The 20,786-nt window shown below is 39.5% G+C and overlaps 1 protein-coding gene across 2 annotated transcripts in view; it reads right to left on the reverse strand.

Annotated features, from left to right (window-relative positions):
- Positions 1-18,555, reverse strand: part of LOC109031771 (uncharacterized) — a 209,334-nt gene extending 190,779 nt beyond the window's left edge. For both annotated transcript variants that reach the window (XM_072300209.1, XM_072300208.1), the window contains exon 1: positions 17,443-18,555. The gene's annotated coding sequence lies outside the window, so the exon portion shown is untranslated. The remainder of the gene's footprint in view (positions 1-17,442) is intronic.
- Between the last annotated feature and the right edge of the window lie 2,231 nt (positions 18,556-20,786).

A 20,786-nucleotide genomic window follows, 5' to 3' on the forward strand; every position in this document is an offset into this window, starting at 1 on the left:
CCAGCAAACGATTGTCATTTCCTTCGCCATGTTAATTCAAACTAAAATAACCGCAATTCGACTGAATTACGGGATACTACAAGTATTCCTCGCAATACATCACATAACATTAATTTGAAAAAATGGGGAGTTTTCAAAACAGCACTTCTTTCTCTCAAAACGTACCTTGCGTACCTGCAATCTAAATTCAGATTGGGGAAGTTTCAAACGTTTAGGAGGGTCTAAATATTCAAGCTCATAAAACAGGTGAATTTACCTAACACTGCGGTCGGCGACATAAAAAATGTGAACAATTTTATTTTTAAGTCTCAAAGAATTGCAGACATTCAACATTTTTGGAAACACGGAAATAGGCATTATTTAATGCATGCGTAGATTTTACGATTATTCCAATTTCAGTCAAGTCAGAGACAATCAAGTACTCAACTTGAAAGGAGATCCCGCGATTCACTAGACGACTAGTTTTTAAATATGTAGCTATAAGCAGGAAAAAATAGGGGAGGTTAGAAAGTTATTAAAATGAAAGTCATTCTCCTTGTTCCTCTAACATAAAATTACACCATAAGTGAAATAGGTACTATGTACTAAACTGTTGCACTCGCAATGCTCGTTAGGATCCAAACTTCACAGATAGCGCGAAATGAACTACCTATACTAACCCAACGAAAATTCTTTGGAAAAAAAAAAACCGCGCCTATTCCTGATTTGATGCTTAGAGATGCAAAGGTAAAAAATAAAATAAAAAAATAAAATTGTAAAGGTATACGTAAATAAATTTAGAGAAAAATCTAATGATATGACTCGTTACTTTATAGATAGAGGGGTACGCCCCCTGGCCGCTATGCGGCCCAACCCCTCGGGGGCGTTTTGCGGGATCCTATGAGTTCATCTATATGAAGCCGGCTAAATCGGGGGCGGACTATTTTCAAGTGATAGCCGCGGAAATCATGAAAACCGCGGTGGCCTGGCAGATCTCTAAAACGAAACGTATGTGACAAATAATGAAATTTACAGTTTTTAAATGGGAGAATTCGCAACTTTATCACGTAATAAGTAATAAGACAGTAAGGGTGTCATAGAGCTCATCGTAATGATGTTGCGAAGTAGTGATGATACCTTTCATTGACGGATACTTGAGCGTACTTGACAAATAATGCATATTTACAGTTTTTTAAATGGGAAAATTCACAACTATCACGTAATAAGTAATGAACAGTGAGGGAAAGGTGTCATAGAGCGCGGAGTAATGATGTAGCACGATGTAGTGATGATACTTTTTATTGGCGGATACGTTGCTGATAGGGTCGCAAGTAAAAGGCTGTTGAAAAACATGGGGTGCAATTGTAAGAAACGTGATACACAACGCAAGCTGTGCTTTAGTTAGAACGTGAGTATAGTTAGTGCATACACAAAGTAGAGTGAATCTTAGTTTTCAGGATTTGTAGATCCATTTTCAAATTAAGCCTGAATTTCTAGTCTTACTAAAGATTGTACTTCGGTGGTAATCATTATTACGGTTTCAATAATAAACAAAGAGCGGACTGCGACCGAAAAATGACCACGAGTGTCTGCTCATCAATACTTGAACCGGCCTGATTTATTTATTTATTTTGTCGTGTCTGAGAAGGAGCCAATCGCGATCCAAATTACGTAAAGCTAAGTATTGATCGGTCCACCGAAATATTTCCCGATATTCCTGCCTGTCTACCATACCTTAGTAATAAAATGGCATTGTTACCGTGGCTGAAATCATAACTGTCGTAAAAAGAAGCCAGTTTTCTGGCACTTTAAAGGCTAAAAGCTGTTCACTCTGTGAGTTTCCAAGGCAAATTGCGTTCACAAAATGCAGGCTATTGCAGGCTACTGTTTTTTTTTTATCGAGATACATTATTCCAATACTCAGAGCCAAAGGATCGTAACAAACATCTTTCGGAGGATTAAAATACCGGTATTTATAGAATGCTTGCTAACTGGTGGAAATTTTGAAAAACTTGGTTGACATACCTAAACGGGGACGATGAATTTAAAGATAAAGATCGAGTTACCAAAGAGAGAGAGAGAGAGAGAGAGAGAGAGTGGGGAGTATGTACATAGTCATATTTTCCAAGAAGTCTTAAAATGAAAGATATGTTAGCACAATCCTATAGCTCTGAGTTACAGACTTTCACTTACAAATTAAAATACATTCACCACAAAGATACATAATCTGTTTTCTTTTCTTCATTTTTTCACTTTTTCTGTTTTTAATTTTTTCTTTTTATAATTTGTTCTTCATATAAGTTTTTCCATTCGTTTTTTTTGTTTTGTTGTTTTTTTTTGTTTTTTTTTTTTTTTGTTTTGTTGTTTTTTTTGTTTTTTTGTTTTTTTTTGTTTTTTTTTTTTTTTTTTGTTTTTTTTGTTTTTTTTTTTTTTTGTTTTTTTTTTGTTTTTTTTTGGTTTTGTTTTGTTTTTTTCATTTTTTTTGGTTTCTTTTTTAATTTTTAATTTTTTTTTTTTGAACGAGAACGTTAAGTCATTTTTATTACATGCTCAAGTGTTACGTGGCGAGGAGGGGGGGGGGGGGCGAAAAATGCAAAATTTAGCTTAAAGTATTTAATGAATGACCTTCTTACATTGTCTGTTCTGTATACGGGATTCCTACCACTTACATTGAAAAAAAAGTCTCCCATCAACCCCAGATTCTTCGCCACCGTTATGACCTTTCGTCCTCACGTTGCCACAATTCCTATCCACACATTCTCCACGTTGCATTTTTCATTTCGTTGATCTTCATCTCCTTCCTCCATCCGAGCCAACTTTCCAGGAATCATCTCGTCCAATGGTTGTCCTCCCGTCTTGTCCACGCGAAGTGTCAGTATCAGCTCCATTTTCCCACTCAATGATTTCTCTTTATGACTCTCATTATGACTGTCTCTTCCATGTGGAGCGGATGAATTCATCGTTCGCAGGAACTGAGCCTGCTTGGTGCGCCCACAAGGATAGCTGGTATTTTTACCATGAAAATTCATACTGCCAGTTCATTTGATTTCATTGAGTCCAGTTCATTAGATTTCATTGAGTCCAGTTCATTTGATTTCATTGAGTCCAGTTCATTTGATTTCATTGAGTCCCGTTCATTTGATTTCATTGAGTAATCATTTTAACTAAACAGTAAAAATGTCTCGAAGGGCACTGCGCTCTGAACTGGCACAATGTGTCTATCTGGGGGTGCCAGCACTTTTTGCATTAGTACAAAAAATCATTTCTTCAACCTGGTGCCGTGATGAGCCACATTTTCAAAGGTGTCAGCTTTTTATCTTGGCAATCGAACTGCTTGGCAAAATCATGTTTCCTTTTGTGTGAAAGATGAAAATTCTTTTACTTGTACTTCAAATTTATCGTATTCCGTTGATTATTTTAATTAAACAGTATAATGTTTCGTTCCGTCAAATAACAAAGAACTCAGCGATTAGATCTGACCCAATGAGTCTGTTCTGAGGTTTTAGCACTTTTTCATTACAGAGATTTATTGTCCGTAGACATCAAGAGGATTTTTGGCACATCTACGCTCGCAAACTTTTCAAGCTTTCAGGGATTAAGGCCGAGTAGAATTTGTTTTTGCAGATACACTCGTCAGTTCCGTGAAAACCTGACGCCACTATTGATACAAATTAAAAACGCTGATGCAGCAGTTCGGGTAATCGTCAGAGGGTCCAAAACAACAAAGCCGACATGCAGTGCCCGTGGCGCCTGCGATGTTGCAGATATACTTCAAGTCCGACTTCATCAATTTTATCTAACTTCACCCGACTTCATCTAACTTCTTCGAGTACATTACTTCGCACTTCGTGTTGCAATATCATGATCGATTCATCGATGACTTCAAAATGGTGACTCATAAAATTGACTTTCGATAGGCTTCACAATGTTCCAGTGAAATTTGACACATCTCATTCTTTAAATCTGTACGATTTTCATTACTCGAATGATTTCCGTCTTGCTGGAGTCACGACCCTGTCGATATTCGGCGATTATCGGGCTTAATCTCCGTAGACCGGGTGGCATACATGGGACCGTCGCATGAACGCCACACTCTTTCCGTCGTGCTTCCACATTGTAGAAGTGCGGAAGAGATCAATCAGTGAGCGCTCTTACTATTGTTGAATGATGAGCCGGTGTGGTAAGAAGCGTGTATCCTGAGGTTCTGCGTGATTTTTCGGGATTTGAACCGAACGTTCATCAACTTGGAGAAATTTTGAAGTCTTGATACGATCGAAACTTATTTCTATTGATTGCAGCCGTAGAGAATGTGCTCGATCGTTCGATCCGTAGAAAAAGCTAATCATAGGATTCATAAGTGAGCATTCATCAGGAATGTATGCATTGTACAGAAATGTTGCTCCAAAATCCTGATAATGTTGTCCGTTTGATGCACTGAGTGTATCTCCATGTTCTAGATGATTCAACGATCGCGTTGACATGAAATAGAGAGATTACAATCGTTCGCATCCTGAAAAACGATTTAGCAGTAGTGGTCAAATGAATCGAAGTCTCCTGAACATGAGAATTTTTATGGGTCCATAGCTGGTGACGAAAACCAACGCTGCGCCCTTGAAATATTGAATTGCGAGTGATTTCATGCGAGTTTTCATTTTTTCAATTGATCTCATTTCCAGGGGTCGAGCGAGGAGGTGAGATTGATGCGGCTGATCCTGAACGGAAAGCGATAACGAGACGATGATGATGATGATGACGACGATGATGACGATAGTAACGATGATGAGAGGTCCGTATGGATCAAACTTGGCGACTTGAGAAAACGTCATAAATCGGAAGAGGCGAGAGAAATGGGATTCACGATGGGAGTGCTTAGTTACTTGGAGAAAAACAGCAGACAGCCCCTGCTGGATATAGGCGAGCAAACACAGGCACAGGGTGCTTAAAAAGAGAGAGAGATTTAAATTTTCACGAAAATATTCCATCAACTGTGTTACACAACGCCGTGAAATTTTTCGATACGCGAGCCACACAATCTAAGCTAACTTTTTAATCGGCCCCTGTTCAAGTTCACGAGCCCGCTCCTGCAGTCATTAATGAAAAGAGAGGTAAAACTTAACAATGGGTAAACCCAAGAGCAAAATCAGATACTTCTTTAATATTGTGAAGAAAGGAATGTTAAAAAACACATGTGTGGTATTGAAAAATATTCAGCGACGCGTCGTAGATGAAATATTGATGAAATGCACAAAAACTCATGAAAAGATTCGAAGCAAAGTTAAGTGACGTCTTTTTCAACAGGTTATCTATATCAGTCTTCACAGTCATCAAAAAGTAGCGCGTGAGAATATCCTACTAAAAAAATCGGTCCGGTGTTAAAAAGCACGGGATTAAAATACTTGTCCGCCGACAGCCCCTGACGGTTAGGCAATCATAACTGTTCCCTATGAGATACATAAAAAACACCTTTCATTTTCAAGTGAGACTGATGATCTTTCATCCTTTTTTAAACGCGGGACGAATAATGAAGTTCCGCCGACAGCCCCCAAAGGTTAGGCAATCTTCAGTGCACGCCGCAGGAGTACAACTAAAAAGTTCAATTTGTTTGGACTCTTCAACATGCGACCCTGAGAGATTGTTAGGGCTATTCAAGTATTACGTGAACCATACATAGCGGAGAAGAAATTGTCTAATTGGATCTTACGAAGGGGAAGGGGTTAAGCTCAGTCTTCCGGAAACTTTCCATTTTAAAAAAGGAACTTTTGTAAAAAGTTACTAGCGGTTTTTAATCCATATCAGGATTCTGCAACCATAAATGAGGATCGGTTTGGGGTTAGTACACGTCAATGCTGCAGGCTTTCAAATTTTCAAGGATTAAGGCCGAGTGAAGTCTGTTTCTGCAGCTCCACTCGTCAGTTCCTTGAAAATTTGTCGCTACCGCCGAGATTCGAACCCGGGACCTATTGGTCCTGTTTTAAACAAAAGTTCAGCTATATTTCAGTCTGAATAATATGAAGTCAAATTTGCAGGGATTAAGGCCGAGTGGAGTCTGTTTCTGCAGATCCACTCGTCAGTTCCTTGAAAATTTGTCACTACCGCCGGGATTCGAACCCGGGACCTATTAGTCTTGTTTTAAACAAAAGTTCAGCTATATTTCAGTCTGAATAATTAGAAGTCAAATTTTCAGGGATTAAGGCCGAGTGGAGTCTGTTTCTGCAGATCCACTCGTCAGTTCCTCGAGAATTTGTCGCCACTACCGGGATTCGAACCGGGACGTGTTGGACTAACAAAAAAAAGAGAGATTTTTGTTTTAAAAAAAAAAAAATATCCGCTACATTTCAGGCTTCATTACACGTTTTCCGAGTAATTTTACGTCAAATTTTCAGGGATTAAGGCCGAGTGGAGTCTGTTTCTGCAGATCCACTCGTCAGTTCCTAGAAAAGTTGTCGCCACCACTGGGATTCCAACTCAGAACCTAATGGTCTAAAAAAGGAACTATTTTTATTTTAAACGGAAGTTCAGCTAATGAAGGGGGAGGGGTTTAAAAATTTGGCCAAAATGCCTTACGTAATACTTGAACAGCCCCATTGCTGGTAATACGAGAAATATGTCTTCTATTACATGAGATACGTTTCGACAAGGGAATTCGAAAATCTATTCATAGAAGTAAATTTTTTTCCCATGCCCCCCCCCCCCCCTCCTCAATTTCAATTTAGTTTTTTTAAGAAGAATACAAACTTTTGAATATTACATGGAGGGATTGACTTGCATCGAAAATATATTTGAAGAAATATTTTTTTTTTTTTTTCCTTTCACATTTCATAAAAATTGACTGCGAAGCTATCGCGAAACATGACGATCTTCAGAGGACACTTGCTCAAGCTTAATCTTTAGCTAAAAGCACAGTTGCAAAAATTTAGGGGGAAACGTCTATGTTTCATGAAAATACCGGGTAGATGTTTTACTTCCGCAAAACGAGGACTTTTACAGTGATACGAATTTGATTTATATTAAAAGACTTACGTCCTATTGATATTCACCTAAGTACCAAATTTTGGCACTGCTGCAGTTGCACTCACCGCCTGTTTCGTCTCTGCCCGCACGCAGTGCGGCGATTTCGGCCAGGTTGTGAGTGCGATTCCTAAGTTCTTAAACACGAATAAAAAGGGCTAAGGAGATGTGAATAATAGACCGTCTGGTTATATTTTATATGCATGTATACTCCAAAGGATAGATATACCTATAATATATATAGATTTCAATACCAATTTCACCATGTAACGCCGTTTGCTGGTTTTTATTTTGATTTTAATTTATTTTTCATTTTTAATGTTCCAGTTAATAATGGTGCCGTAAGGTACCAATAGTCCTGCCTTTGTATTTTGTATTTTAGCCTTGTTTCCGCATTTTCCTGTGTTTTCGATTGTCTCCCTAGGAAATCCACTGGCCAGTACTAGATTCCTGATCGTTAAAACCATACAACTAGTAGATCTAGACATACGGTTACATTCTCAGGAGTCCGGTGCTAGCTACTAGATTTTCTGGGAGATAAAAATAGATACCCTAAGACCCATTACCACTTATTTTTCCTTGGCTAACGCTTAGATTAAACGGGTTATTTGAAGAGGACGTAACCGTCAAAATTCAAGTTTAGAAAACATACAAAAAACTTTATTTCTTTGAAAATGTTCAAATTTTTTTAAAAAATTAACCAATGTTCTACATACAATCGGTAATAAAACCACGGTCACGAGGAGAGATTGGGCGAGTATTAAAATGTTTACAATTTTGGTGGAAAAAAAAAAATCTGTTGCTGAAAATTCAGCGATTAGACGCTTTCTTCAAATGACCCGTTCAATCATTGTCCTCACTGCCCGTTTCGACTCTACCCGCACGCAGTGCGGTGATTTCGGCCAGGCTGTGAGAGCAATACAAGTCCTAATACACAGAGATTAACAGCTGATTTTGTTCTCAATTTTTTCTTGGTAACTGTAACAGCCTTTTAAGAGTTTTTTTTTTTTTATTTATTTGTGAAATAAGAATATTAAAACCGATTAAAAAGTATTACTGACGACGGGAATAAAAAAGTAGACAGGAACACCGTGAGAAAAATTTCGAAGGACCCGTCGATAGATTGGGTAATTTTGGGCCAGTTTATCGCGCTAAAAACACCAATTATGGACCGGTTCATGTACTGATGGACCTTAGTACATTGGCGCCCAAAATTTTTGGTCCCCACGTTCACCCCCTGACTAACGGACAACATACGTCTAGTTACTTTCATTAGGTATATGAAGTATACTCACGAGTCAAAAAAATTTTGAGCGCAAAAAATGCGAAGTCGTGTTTCAATACCACTACCAACCCTCCGTATTTCAACAGCCGTTATTGCGCGCAACCGCGGATTCTTCCAATGAAGTTAGAGCATTTGGCTCGGAGAACTAAATGTCTTGATGAAGAATATCAATCGAAGTTTCAACTTGTGTTTTAATTTTTTTTTCTTTTTTTAGAAAAAAAAAAAATAAAAATTTTGTCCAATTAAAGTTTTTGTGAATTTCCTTTAATCTTTCACGTATATTTATAGATTCTTTCAAAGAGATACTCGTGGTAATTTCCATTTAAAAAACTGTAAAACATCATCGGATGAGGAAGAGAGATCAAGTTAGAAAAGTTAGAAAGCTAGTAAACAATATTTGCACATAATGGGTGGAAACAGGATGAAACTAAGGGAGCCGGCCGGCCCCAGAATAATTCCATTTGGCGGCCTAGAAAAATGGGACGGACTTGCGGAATAAAAGCATCACATTTCCGTCACCTCTGAAACTGTATCTCACTAAATTTTTCGATTTTAAAGTTTGTAAAAATTCACTTAATTAGCCTCCAAAGGACGACTAAATTTCCAAGATTTAAAGGGGAAAATTCTCTCAACCCCTCTTATAAGTCAAGAGAGACCCTGCACATCCGCATCGTGGGATGTCTTCCGGTGCATTCTTCACTGAGAAAAAACTATGGTTTATAAACCTATTAGAGGTAAATATGGAACACCTATAATAGTCGTAAATAAACTAATGATTCTCGGTCTGTGAACCATACTAAGGTCTCTGTACCTAATTAAGGTACCCCGTACCATAACTAAGGTATATGTGCTATTATTATATGTAGAGGTACTACTATTAGTGGTGTTCCATATTTACCTCTAATAGGTTTATAAGCCATAGTTTTTTCTCGGTGTTAGGCCCTACTGGGAGAAGAGCCTTTCCATCGAAAAATTCCTAAGTTTCGCCCACGGATAAGTGTTTAACAACTTCAGCATCAATTTATTGTTGGCTAAGACAGATCGAGATGAAATTAAAAACCTATTGCGAATGAGGTAAGCTGTTCATTTGCATGTGTGTTCCATAAGAAACGATGAATGTGAGGGGTATAGTTAACTTATTAGTTTTATTTTCTGTTGTAGAATAGGTCATCGATCGGCAATATGAGTATTCAGTAGATCACTTTAAAAAGTAAGCAATTGCATCTGTGAAGGAGGACTACTTAAGAAAGGATCCTGACGAGCATTTGAGCCAGATGTGATACAAAATAATACGAAGAAACATGGCTGAAGAAAAAAGAGCGGAAAACGCGAATGTTTGCAAAAAAAAAAAAGGAAAGAAAAAAGAAAAAAAAACTGCGAGCACACTCTCACAATATTATGACTTAGAACAGACTTGTAAAATCTATACGATTTCCCCCAAAAAAAGCGAGAAAGTGAAGGGTTACCCCATTAGAATTTGGCATGCTTGGGATGTCCAAGTCTATTCCTTCGAAGTTCATTTTCATCAAAGTTCATATCATCAAAGTTCATCTAAGTTTTTCATTTAGAATTTTTTTTTTTACAATCGATCAAATTGCGAGGGAAATATTGTGAAATTTACCTATATCTTAAAAGTGGGAAGTATCCGTCCGCGATCAGGATTGAGAGTACAAAAGTGGAAGGAGGATAGTTTTTTTAAAAGGCATGTTGCAATTAACATAATCCGAATGCTTCCATTATATTCTTTCAAATATATACAAAGCTAACTCTTTCAGTGACGTCATTTGTTTTCTGCTGAAGTTTTTTTTATTATTTAAATTCGTATCATCTGAGTTTCAAGTTAAAATTAAACAGATATGTGACCATCCGAGGGGAAATCAATCCACAGGGGCAATTTCAGTGAAGCGATTTTTGTCGAGTTTGGGTCGAAAAAAATTCGGATTTAAATCTTTAGGTGGAAATGTCTATTTAATCTCTTGAAAAATAAAATAAGTGCGATTTTCTTACTTTCTGCGCTAAGGAGAGGCGTAAGTTCAATCGTGACTCAACAATTTCATATTCCCTGAACATGGCAAATTAGGTCTTCGAATAAATTTAACTATAACTCCAATTCAGTTTTACACGTTCCGTGTTGTTAAACCCCCCCCCCCCCCCATCTTCATACACTGAGAAATTACGAATGTTTAACTACTAAAACGGGCACCGCTATGGTGTACACGCAACGTGCGAAGTATCTTATAGGCGCTAGTGCGGCCGTGCTTTCTGGCGCAATGCGTGAAGTATTTCCATAGTCTAGAAGGCGCTAATATGCTTTTCATGCTGACTTCACTGTGTTCGATGAGAATAATTCAACTCGTGGAGTCAGGGTTTTTCAACTTGTTACGATGGAGTTACTGAACATTCTTTTATAAATTAATGCCTTTTAAAGTGATAAGAAAAAATGAAAATTAAAGAAAATCTAACTAACTTTATTCTCTTTCTGTACAGATGAGACTATTAATGAATGGTCTCCGAGAGACGCATTGAAAAAGCGTAGTTTCTAAGAAATAATATGATCGCGCTTGATTAATTTTTGTGAAACTAACTGCGATAGTGTTTAATTTTAGTGAAAATAAGTATGTGTTCTTCGATTTATTTTTACGTTTTACTAGAATCTGAAATAGGGATGCAAAACAATTGCTGTAGTATTTTGCGCAGCTGAAAGACCTACTTTACTTGCGTTTTAAACATTTAAGCCTTGTGTTTCCTAATGGTTTTAGATGTCATTCTGTAGTGTTTATATTTTTCGGCTATGCAGTTTGTGCATTTCTCTTAAGGTGATGTAAAGGAGATTTCAAGTCAAATGGGATTTTAAGGAGCATCTGGAAATTAGGCGGCTAAAGATTCAAATGAAGCGGTGATGACAGCAACGCTAGATATAGGATAATTAAGCACGGTAAGCATGATAGCAGGATTCAACTGCAGATTTCTAAAGCTCTAAAATGCATTACTATATGTATCATGGATATAAATAGTTTAGAATAGTCAACAATGAGAATATGCTGCAATGGTATCCATGACTTCAACGGATCATTCCTAATGAGAGTAATGCCTTCATTCTTCCTCTTCAACATTTTTCAGGCAAATAACGAAGATATAAATTAGAATACATGCTCAGTTCATGGCAAAAAAAATTCAGCTCAAGTAAAAAAGAGGAATCTAGACAAATATTTCAATGTGAATTCATTGAAATGATTACTAAAATTATGACTGTAACTGGAAGGTTTGGTAGAATCGCATCGTCACATTTCATCTCCTCACACTGCTTAAAACTGAGCAGTTAGTACTTTCTTACAACTATACGGCTAAAATAGAATTAAGTATGGTAATATTGTGCGATATTTTTACAACAGAGCTCTTGTGTTCCACGGATATTTGCGATTTAAGTCTCTTTACACAGTGTGTGATTTCGCGAGAAACGTGTTATTACTGCTAGCTCGTTTTCTTCACGAAGAACTTTCGCACTAAAAATGAAAGCTCTCAAAATTGAAATCGCAATGGAAGAAGGCGCTTACGTTGCCAGGGGAAGAGGAATTATTCACCTCTTTATCCGATCGAACTCTACATGCACATAATAGTGAGCAAATACATGAGTAGGGTTGCGGTAGGTGAATTTTCAAAATTGCTTCCACTAGACGACAAAAAGGGCTATTTTGAGCTCCGATAATTATCGTATTGAACTTACTACTTTCTTTGCACTTCAAAACGATTGAAATTTTGAGCCATAGAGCCAAAATTTGTGTAGTTCTTTGCAGATTGATGTTTAAAGTTTTTTTTTTTTTTTTTTTTTTTTTTTTTTAGAAGAAAATGTAAATTCTGATTTTCATCCTTTCAAGTATCCGGGATTTTAAGTTTCGGGTCCGCGCCCGTGAGTTGGAATTATCCGCAGAATCCCCGGTACCAATTTTCGCAGAAAACTGGGGTTTTGCGTTTCTTAAATCGCAAATATCCGTGGAATATAGAGGCTTCGTTATCATTACGCTAGATATTCTTAAGTCTTTATAGTGGGTGCCTGGGTACAGGCCCGCCACAAGGGGGGGGGGGGGGGATACTGGGTCCCTGGTACCGGGCCCGTGCTGCCCGTGAAAAACCACTCCGAATTTACATGCAACCCTTGTTTCGTAAGAAAAAGAGAAAAATTTACCCTACAAATTTCGCAAAAAGGTGAATAAATTTTCAAAAACACGCTAGGGCACTGTAAAATTCCTTCTTAAATTTTCAAAGAAGTATACTTCCTGGAAAATTTCTATCTATTTTCAAGATTTTCAGTGCAGAAGGATATTTTCAGTAAATGCGTTTCATTTTCTTCCGTCGTCAGATGCTTAGAGTCCCCAGTCTGGGCATCCTCGACTTCAATGGCTCATGGCTCAACTCCCTTGGCATAGATAAACGAAAGGGGAGTCCAGGGGGGCCTGGCCCCCTTAGAATTGAAAATAGTATCATATGCCCCCCCCCCCGGAAATAAAAATTTTCTAGGTGTTTTGAATGCATTTTGCAAGCATTTTGTGCTGAAAGTAGAAAAAAAAACGTAATTATTCCGAAGAAATTTATGGACAAATTCGTCAATTTCTCGTTGGATGCCCCTCGGAACACCCCCCCCCCCCCCCCGTGCTTGGGGCCCGGGCCTTAAAGCTGGTACCAGGGCCCGAGATGGGATGTGGCGGGCCTGCCTGGGTATGGGGCCTTGAGGTGATTCGTATAAGGCCTTGAGGTGAATCTTATAAGGCCTCAAAATGGTTCCGCTGAACCCGGGTTCCCGGGAACCCGAGTTGTATTCATCGCGACTTGCCTCTCGCGGTCGTGGCGTGCAACGACGACCGCCGCTCGTGCAGCTCCGGCGAGGATCCCATCCGCAGACCTGCCCGGACCTGCTGGCGCTGATCTCCGGCGGACGGTCCCCCAACAACCCCCGGGCCTCTGCGCCACAATACGCATGGCCACCCGAGGCCCCCGTTACACGGACAATCGCAAACGGATCCCCGTCCGAGTGGAGCTCATCAATGCTCACCGATAAGCATCGATGGACGTTGGTGACCTCCCCTTGGATGGGGGTCTGCTCGCTCTTCGTCCGTTTAGCGAGAGCCTCCGAGTCGAAAGTGTGCCTCCACGGTTCGTCCGACTGTCGGATGGAGGGTATACGTCAAACAACCCCCTGGGCGCTCTGTCGGGTGACAGAGCGCCCGGCGGATTGCTTGGCGGACCATCCATCAGAAAGTCGGATGAACCGTGGAGACGCACCTTCGGCTCGCTTCCCCCCAACACACCCTCACCACCACCAAAACATGCACCACCACCACCCCAACGTCCCGAGTCGGAAGGTACATCTCCACAGTTCGTCCGACCGTCGGATGAACTGTGGAGATGCACCTTCGTCTCGCCCAACATGCACATGTACATAACATGAGAAAAAAGCGGGAGGAACAAGCGTCCACCCACTCACGATGTCAAATCAAAAAAATAAAAATAACGAAGAGAGAAAATAAAATGATACGTAAACAGACGAAGAGAAAACATGAGCCGGAATACAAATTGCGGGCCGAGCGGCACCCCCGACTTTTACGAGTCGTTTTTGATTGGCTCATCCGCCTGGTGCCCACTTGCTAGGACCGTCAGGGAAAATAACACGGGATTTACTTTTCATCAAAGACATCTCGAAAACATGGAAAAATTTATCCTTCGGAGATATCAAAAATCAATTCTGCAGATTTTTCTGAAAAGCAGATTGACAAGTATAATACGCGACACTTTATTCTCGAGCACACCAAAAAGCTCGACCTGCATTTTTTTTTTAAAACTTGAAATATAGCACCTAATGTCATATTTCAAGTTAAACTCTAGGTCGAACTGTTCAATGTGTTTGAGCATAAAGCGTCATGTATTATACCCATAAATCTCTTCAGAAAACTCTGGAGAATTGATTTTTGAAATCTTCGACGAATAAATTGATCCTTGCTCTTAAGATAACTTCGATGAAAAATGAACCTCGTGTTATTAAAGGACCCCAGCAAGTGGGCACCAGGCAGACTCGCCAATCTGAGACGACTCGTAAAAGTTGGGGGCGCCACTCGGCCTGAAATTCAAATTACGGCTCATGTTTCCTCTTGAAAATAAAATTAACCTCAAACATAAACGGGGGGGGGGGGCGCTAGTAAAGTAATAGAGAGACAAAAGAAACAAGGAAAGAAAAGAGAAGAAAGAAAAAAAAGAGAATGAGAGAGAAGAGGACAAAAAAGGAAGGAAGGACGGAAAGAGAGAGAAAAAGAAATAAAATTGGAAAACAAGTAAAGATTAGAAGGAAGTTAAGGTGATTCGACGGTTGCAATTTATTGTGTCAGAGCGCCGTGCGATATATCGCATCAATTCGTACCATAATTTCAGCTAAATACTTGTCATTTTTTCGAATTTTCAGATCGCAATTCTGTTGTCATGAGACTAAAGAACTCCTGTACCAAATTTGACAAATAATTTCAACGTATTAAAGGCAGGGTTCCTTTTCAGTGGAAAAATATAGCATTCGATACTGATATCCAAACTGCACTCGAATGCTATATTTTTCCTCTGAAAAAACGCTGCCTTTAATACGTTGAATATCTTTGTCAAATTTGCTACATGAATTCTTTACTCTCATGACAACAGAAGTGCGATTTCGAAATTCGAAAAAAATGACAAGTACTAAGCTAAAATTATGGGACGAATTGATGCGATAAGTCGCACGTCACTCCGATACCAAAAATGGCAACCTTCGAATCACCTTGTACACCTAGGATATATGTACAAAGACCAACCGAACTTTTGGTTCGGTTGCATGGCAGAATTTCAAGGGCTGAAGTAAAAAATGCGATGGAATGGGATATGGGTAAGCCGGAAGCAGCAGAGCACGATGAGAAGAAAAACGTGTACCTATGATAAAACCTATGGCCTGGAGACATAGCAATTTTATGAAATTAAAAAATCGGTGGAAAGACATAAATCCGCACGCTAAATTCAAGATTTCTTGGCACCTCAACCAGGAACGATCGATAGGAATTACAAGAAATCGCGACGAACGAAATGAACAGACAAATAGTTGCATCAGATGTAGCAAAGAAAATGTGGCAATTTTCCGATATGACTCTTCTTCTCAAAGCATGAATCCACTAAAAACCTCTGAGTACGAAAGACAAAAAGCACTTAGAAGTCTTTGAAATAAGTAGCTGGTTTTTAAAGAAATGAAGGGTGTTTGTCCCACGATTCTAAGCCACTTTAATTACATAATTGCGAACAAAAATCTCTGAGCAATGAAGAATATCCACAAGTTTCTCAGATAATCCATATTTCATTAAACGACGTTTTTCCTGGGCACGGCAAAGTGGTGCTTTAATTCTTGAAGTTGAATTCGAAAGCCACCTAACTACTATCCAGTGAAGCAAGGAATCGAGGGGAGGGGGGGGGGGGAGGGAGCGGCTAACTTCCACAGAGGAAGATCATGAATTTCATGACAAACAATGAGAATGGAAGAAGTGCAGTGACGAACGAGATTCAAGAGTTGTGAATAGTTAGTCGGCACTTTTCTGAAAAACGTGTGCTGATGAAGGGGGGAGGAAGTGTGAATTTGCTAGACAAGGACGTAATTCGACAGACAGACACAAGGCAAAGACAAGTCGCCGAACGAACGGAATGATAAAAGCGGGCGGATGAAACGATGAAATCTGCTGAAATCATTCGGGGCGGGCCTATTTTCCGAGAAAAAGGGTGCTTATCTACCTGCTAGACCACCAGACCAGACAGCCAGACACAGAAACACAGACATCCGGTGCCTTCTTGGTTACGTGAGCGAGACAAAGGCTCGCCGCTTGCACCCTGTCGTCGCCACCTCATTTCCTTCGCACTTGCAAGATAGTGTCAATCAAAACGCTCGAAAACCTTCGCGATTCTGCTCATGAGCCTTCCATCCGAATTAGGCGGGAAACTTCCTTGATCTTGGATTGATCAGCTCGGTCTCTCTCTCTCTCTCTCTCCCTGATTAACTCTGACTCTGATCGAATTGGTCTAGGTCTTAACTTGAACAAGGTTTCAGGAATTTTCTATGACTTCTCATCAATTACTGAGGTCGAATATTGAATATGTTTTTCCACTGCGATGTTCAAAAATTACGATTATGGTTTATTGGGACTGAAAGAACACTGACTGTAAACCATAGGTACATGTTCTTGAAATTTCTCGTGAACGAATAGCCACAGGATTGAAAAATGTTATGCCCTGAAATTTCCGTGACAGATGGTGAAGTATCCTAAAAATTTGGAATGGGCGGGATACTTGAGAAGACACAATTCGAAATAATTTTCACGGAATATTGAGTTTTCAACGACAATTATATTCATCCAAGGGATTCAACAATTTTTCCGACACTTTCCTTGATATTTGCTGAATGAAAAGGGACTGCCAAGACGTGAATTTCACCTGATTCTCTAGAAAAACCCACGCACAGTCTTATAATTCGAAATAATTTTCACGGAATATTGAGTTTTCAACGACAATTATATTCATCCAAGGGATTCAACCATTTTTCCGACATTTTCCTGATATTTGCTGAATGAAAAGGGACTGCCAAGACGTGAATTTCACCTGATTCTCTAGAAAAACCCACGCACAGTCTTGAATACATCTCCTTCGAAAAGAACCCCCGTAAGAAAAATTTGAAGCCAATGGAAGTTTAAGAAGTTGATACCTTATGATCAACTTCAATTGCTCAAAAATATTTCATGAGGTTCTCCTCACTGCAAAAATGATGATTCTATCTAATGGCTGAAAGGGCTAGGAAGGAATTTTAAAAATGAAATATCATCCACAGCATGCATTTAAATATTAACCTAGTTAAGAAAATATGAATTTCGACCACTTTAGTAGGTAACTGCCTGGCTAATTTAGGCAACTGCATACTGCATTACCTAAATTTTCGATTGGAAACTACGTAGAGAGACAGAAGGAAGAAAAAAGAAAGAAGAGATGAAATGAGATCAAACATGATTAGGTACCTAAGTCTTAGGCCTACTTGGATAAAATTCGCTGAGACATAATTGAAAAATGAATCACTCAATAGATGGGCAGAATTTAGATCAGAATAGTAAATGGTTAATGTAGGTATCTCAAACCTTGATCCCAGAACCACCAAACCAAATTGTAACACAGGTGAGAGGCCAAGTTTTCCGGCGTGGTGAGCAACAAAACAATCACGACAGGTAAATCCAATGTCTTTCGAGTCCCGAAAACATTCGCGAGCATTTCCACACGAATCGTACACGGACAGACGAGATTATATACGCACTTTCAGTTCATTTCACAGTGAGAGAATGAGGGCGAAACTCTCAAACTTGACACTAATCACATTCACCGAGTCACAAAACGCGTTGGTCGAAAGGATGAAAACCGAAGCCTAAACCGGCCGGCTCCACGATTCCCGAAACGCGACACTGAAAGTAAACGGCGGAAAAAACTCGCACGCGAAACTTCAGGTCGAGAGATGTGCTAAAAATTCATCACGAGATGAAAATATAGTGCATGCCAGAAAAGTGAAACGTTAGGCGACTTAGACGAATGTCGAATGGTCCGTATGCACCTGTGCGAAAACTCTCGAAGAACTGATGGTGAGAAGCGTTAGAGGAGACTGGCGAGAAGACAAGACGCGGACTGTCGCGGAGCATGGGAGAGGGAGAGAGAGCGTTGCCTGGCGGAAAGCGGGCAACAACAGGTGGAGGGGGAGGGTTGAGAGAGAGAAAGATAACTTTTGCCCCTCATTCTGCTTCCTCTCCACTGATCAAGAATCTTGGTGGCCGAAATGAATGATACATCCGGTGGTGGAAATCTAAATCTGAGTTTCATCGTAGATTTTCTCTCGGGAAAAAAACATGTTTGAAATTGAACAATGAAACTCACAGACTGATGGGATATTAATTCACAAGACATGCATATCAGTGGCGGTCTACATGTACAGCCGAAAAATGCATCACTTCATTGTTACTTTTCAAAACCACGTATCTCCGTTTACGACGTTGCAAGCTTCCTGTCATATTTATTCCCTCTGTGAAATGTCGACGTACTTTCTTGAAAATTACCTTGATTTCCCTATTCTGTAGGACTTTCAGACTGGGAAGTTGATTTGTTTCTCTTCGCAATAATAAATTAATAGCGGAAATTTTGAAACACCGCGAGGGAGATACGTGACTTCGCACTCTGGCCGGATAAATATTGCGATCATACTAACATGTGCTTATTCCCCTGGACCGTTCAAATAATATTACGAAAGGCATTTGAGCCCCCTTTTTAACCCCTCCCTCCACTTTTGAAGTATGTAAGACTGGCCTGACCCCCCCCCCCCCCCTTCTCCCACCAATATTTTAGAATATGCCAGAGAAAAATCTGATAATTAGCTTAAAAATATTATTTGCATTTGAATTTGCTTACCTAGTCATTATTTTTCTTGTATTTTTCTTTTATAAGTGGGAAGCATGACGCAAGGCAAGACTAGGCTTCGCCCCCCCCCCCCCCCCCCCGCGCAGGCGCTCTCGGAGGAAAGCTCTGACCCTATCCCTCCTTAGCAGCAGCAGCCAACTTAATATTTAAACAGCCCAAGGAGAAGACAAAAATGGGCAATTAATTTTACATCCTCTAAAAAAATCCCACTAGAGGAGGAGACGTCAACACATTAGACGAAGCCCTTGATATTGGAAGGGGCGGGGGAGGGCGCTGCAAAAGGACTACAATGTTTAGGGGTCGTTCTGAATGATTTATCAGACTTACATTATTATTGAAATCTTCAGAGCTCTCCAAGAATTATAAGAGAGTAATCTCAAAGGTAACTTTACGCAAAAAAAAAAAAATTAAATATGCACTTTTCTCTGTGAAAGCAGCGGCACACCCGAAATATTGGCAAATTTGGCATTGCATGGATCTATGAAAGCTAGAGAAAAATGACCGAACCCTTTCCCTAGTGAATATCTAGAGCCCAGAATGTTGAGTCTTTTTCTTGTGATATTTTGGTATCTGAACTCTGAAGTCTGAAGTCGATTATTCGGACTCCGGTGTATGTATGTGATGTGGTATCTTGCGAAAGTGAAGGAAAATCTTAGCTGTTCATCTTCTGTTTCAAATTATTACGTTCATGAATTTAGGATTTTAGGCATTAGTCTCGGATCCTTGAATAAGGAAATCGGACGGGCATTGGCCGGATCTACCTCGTTTCCGTCCGATGTATGCCGTCAAAATTTAGCTACCCCAACGACTTGTCGATGGGGGGAGGGGCGGGGGAGAGGGGATGCCATTCGTAAATTACGTACTCAGCACATTTTGTTATGAGTAATTTCAGACTTTTTCATCAACTATTTTGTGGTCTTTATCATCTTGCATCTGATTCTCCTGGACTGAATCGCCAAGTTGCCCCGCCGCCTAGCGTACCGGCGCACAGTGAATCGAGTAAATTAGAGAAGTCGGACATGAAATTTTTGACTATAACTGCAAATTTTGATGTTTATTTCGTCACATTTTTACCTACAAACAGAAAATTTCATGAGGAAACCAATGAAACCACTTTTAGAACCTCCAAGTTTTGTATAAAGTAGTTAAAAGCGTTTAAAGTTTCCAAATTTTGTCCGATCTCTCCTATTGACTCGATCCATTGAACGGTGGCACATTGTTAGCGGCAGCGCTTTACCTCCTTTCATCGTTTTTCTCCACCTATTCTTATTGTCGCCCCAAGATCTTCTGCTCTAGGTTGTTTGTGACCTAGACGGTCTATGTATAAAGCCAGCCATTCGTAAACATTAATAGAAATGTTTATCCAACTCGGTAAATTTAAATAATTTTTGATGAGATAAGCAATAACTATCTTAGAGGGACTTATGGAGGACAAGGCGCATAAGTGCAGTTTTTTTAAAAAATTAAGATATTGATATTGATGATTTCAAGTAAAACATATTTTCGCATGCACCAAATATTTGCTTCCGCATTCCAATTTTAAATGATCAAAAAATCAATTTGAACTTTCTTTCTGCCATAAGGATCTATGTAATTTCGAAACTTCAAACTTGTATTTCTCGAATAAGCAAAAAGTGCACTTATGCGCCTTGTCCTCCATGCCCCTCATGTGACTTATTATTCTATCAACATTTCAGGAGACATTTTTTCCCCTTCTTTTTTCATGGATATATTTTTTACAAGGAAGAGGAAGGTGAAAAAGTTTCTTTTCCAATTTATTGGACAGCAAATCATAATTATTTGATAGTGAAGGTGAAATAACAGAAGCATGTGGCTCGATTTTGCCAGAGCTATCACCACAAAAAGATCGATTTCACCTTGAAAAAATTGGACAGTCTTACTTATTGCATCATTATTTGGTTACAGCTGGAGAATCAAAACTGAAGACATGACCTAGGGCGAATCAGCATTTCAGGGGGAGAAGTAGTTACTCTGCGGAGATTCAAACTCAAGAGTTTTCATAAAA

Source organism: Bemisia tabaci, chromosome 4, assembly GCF_918797505.1.
Source record: "Bemisia tabaci chromosome 4, PGI_BMITA_v3".
NCBI classification, from domain to species: Eukaryota; Metazoa; Arthropoda; class Insecta; order Hemiptera; family Aleyrodidae; genus Bemisia; species Bemisia tabaci.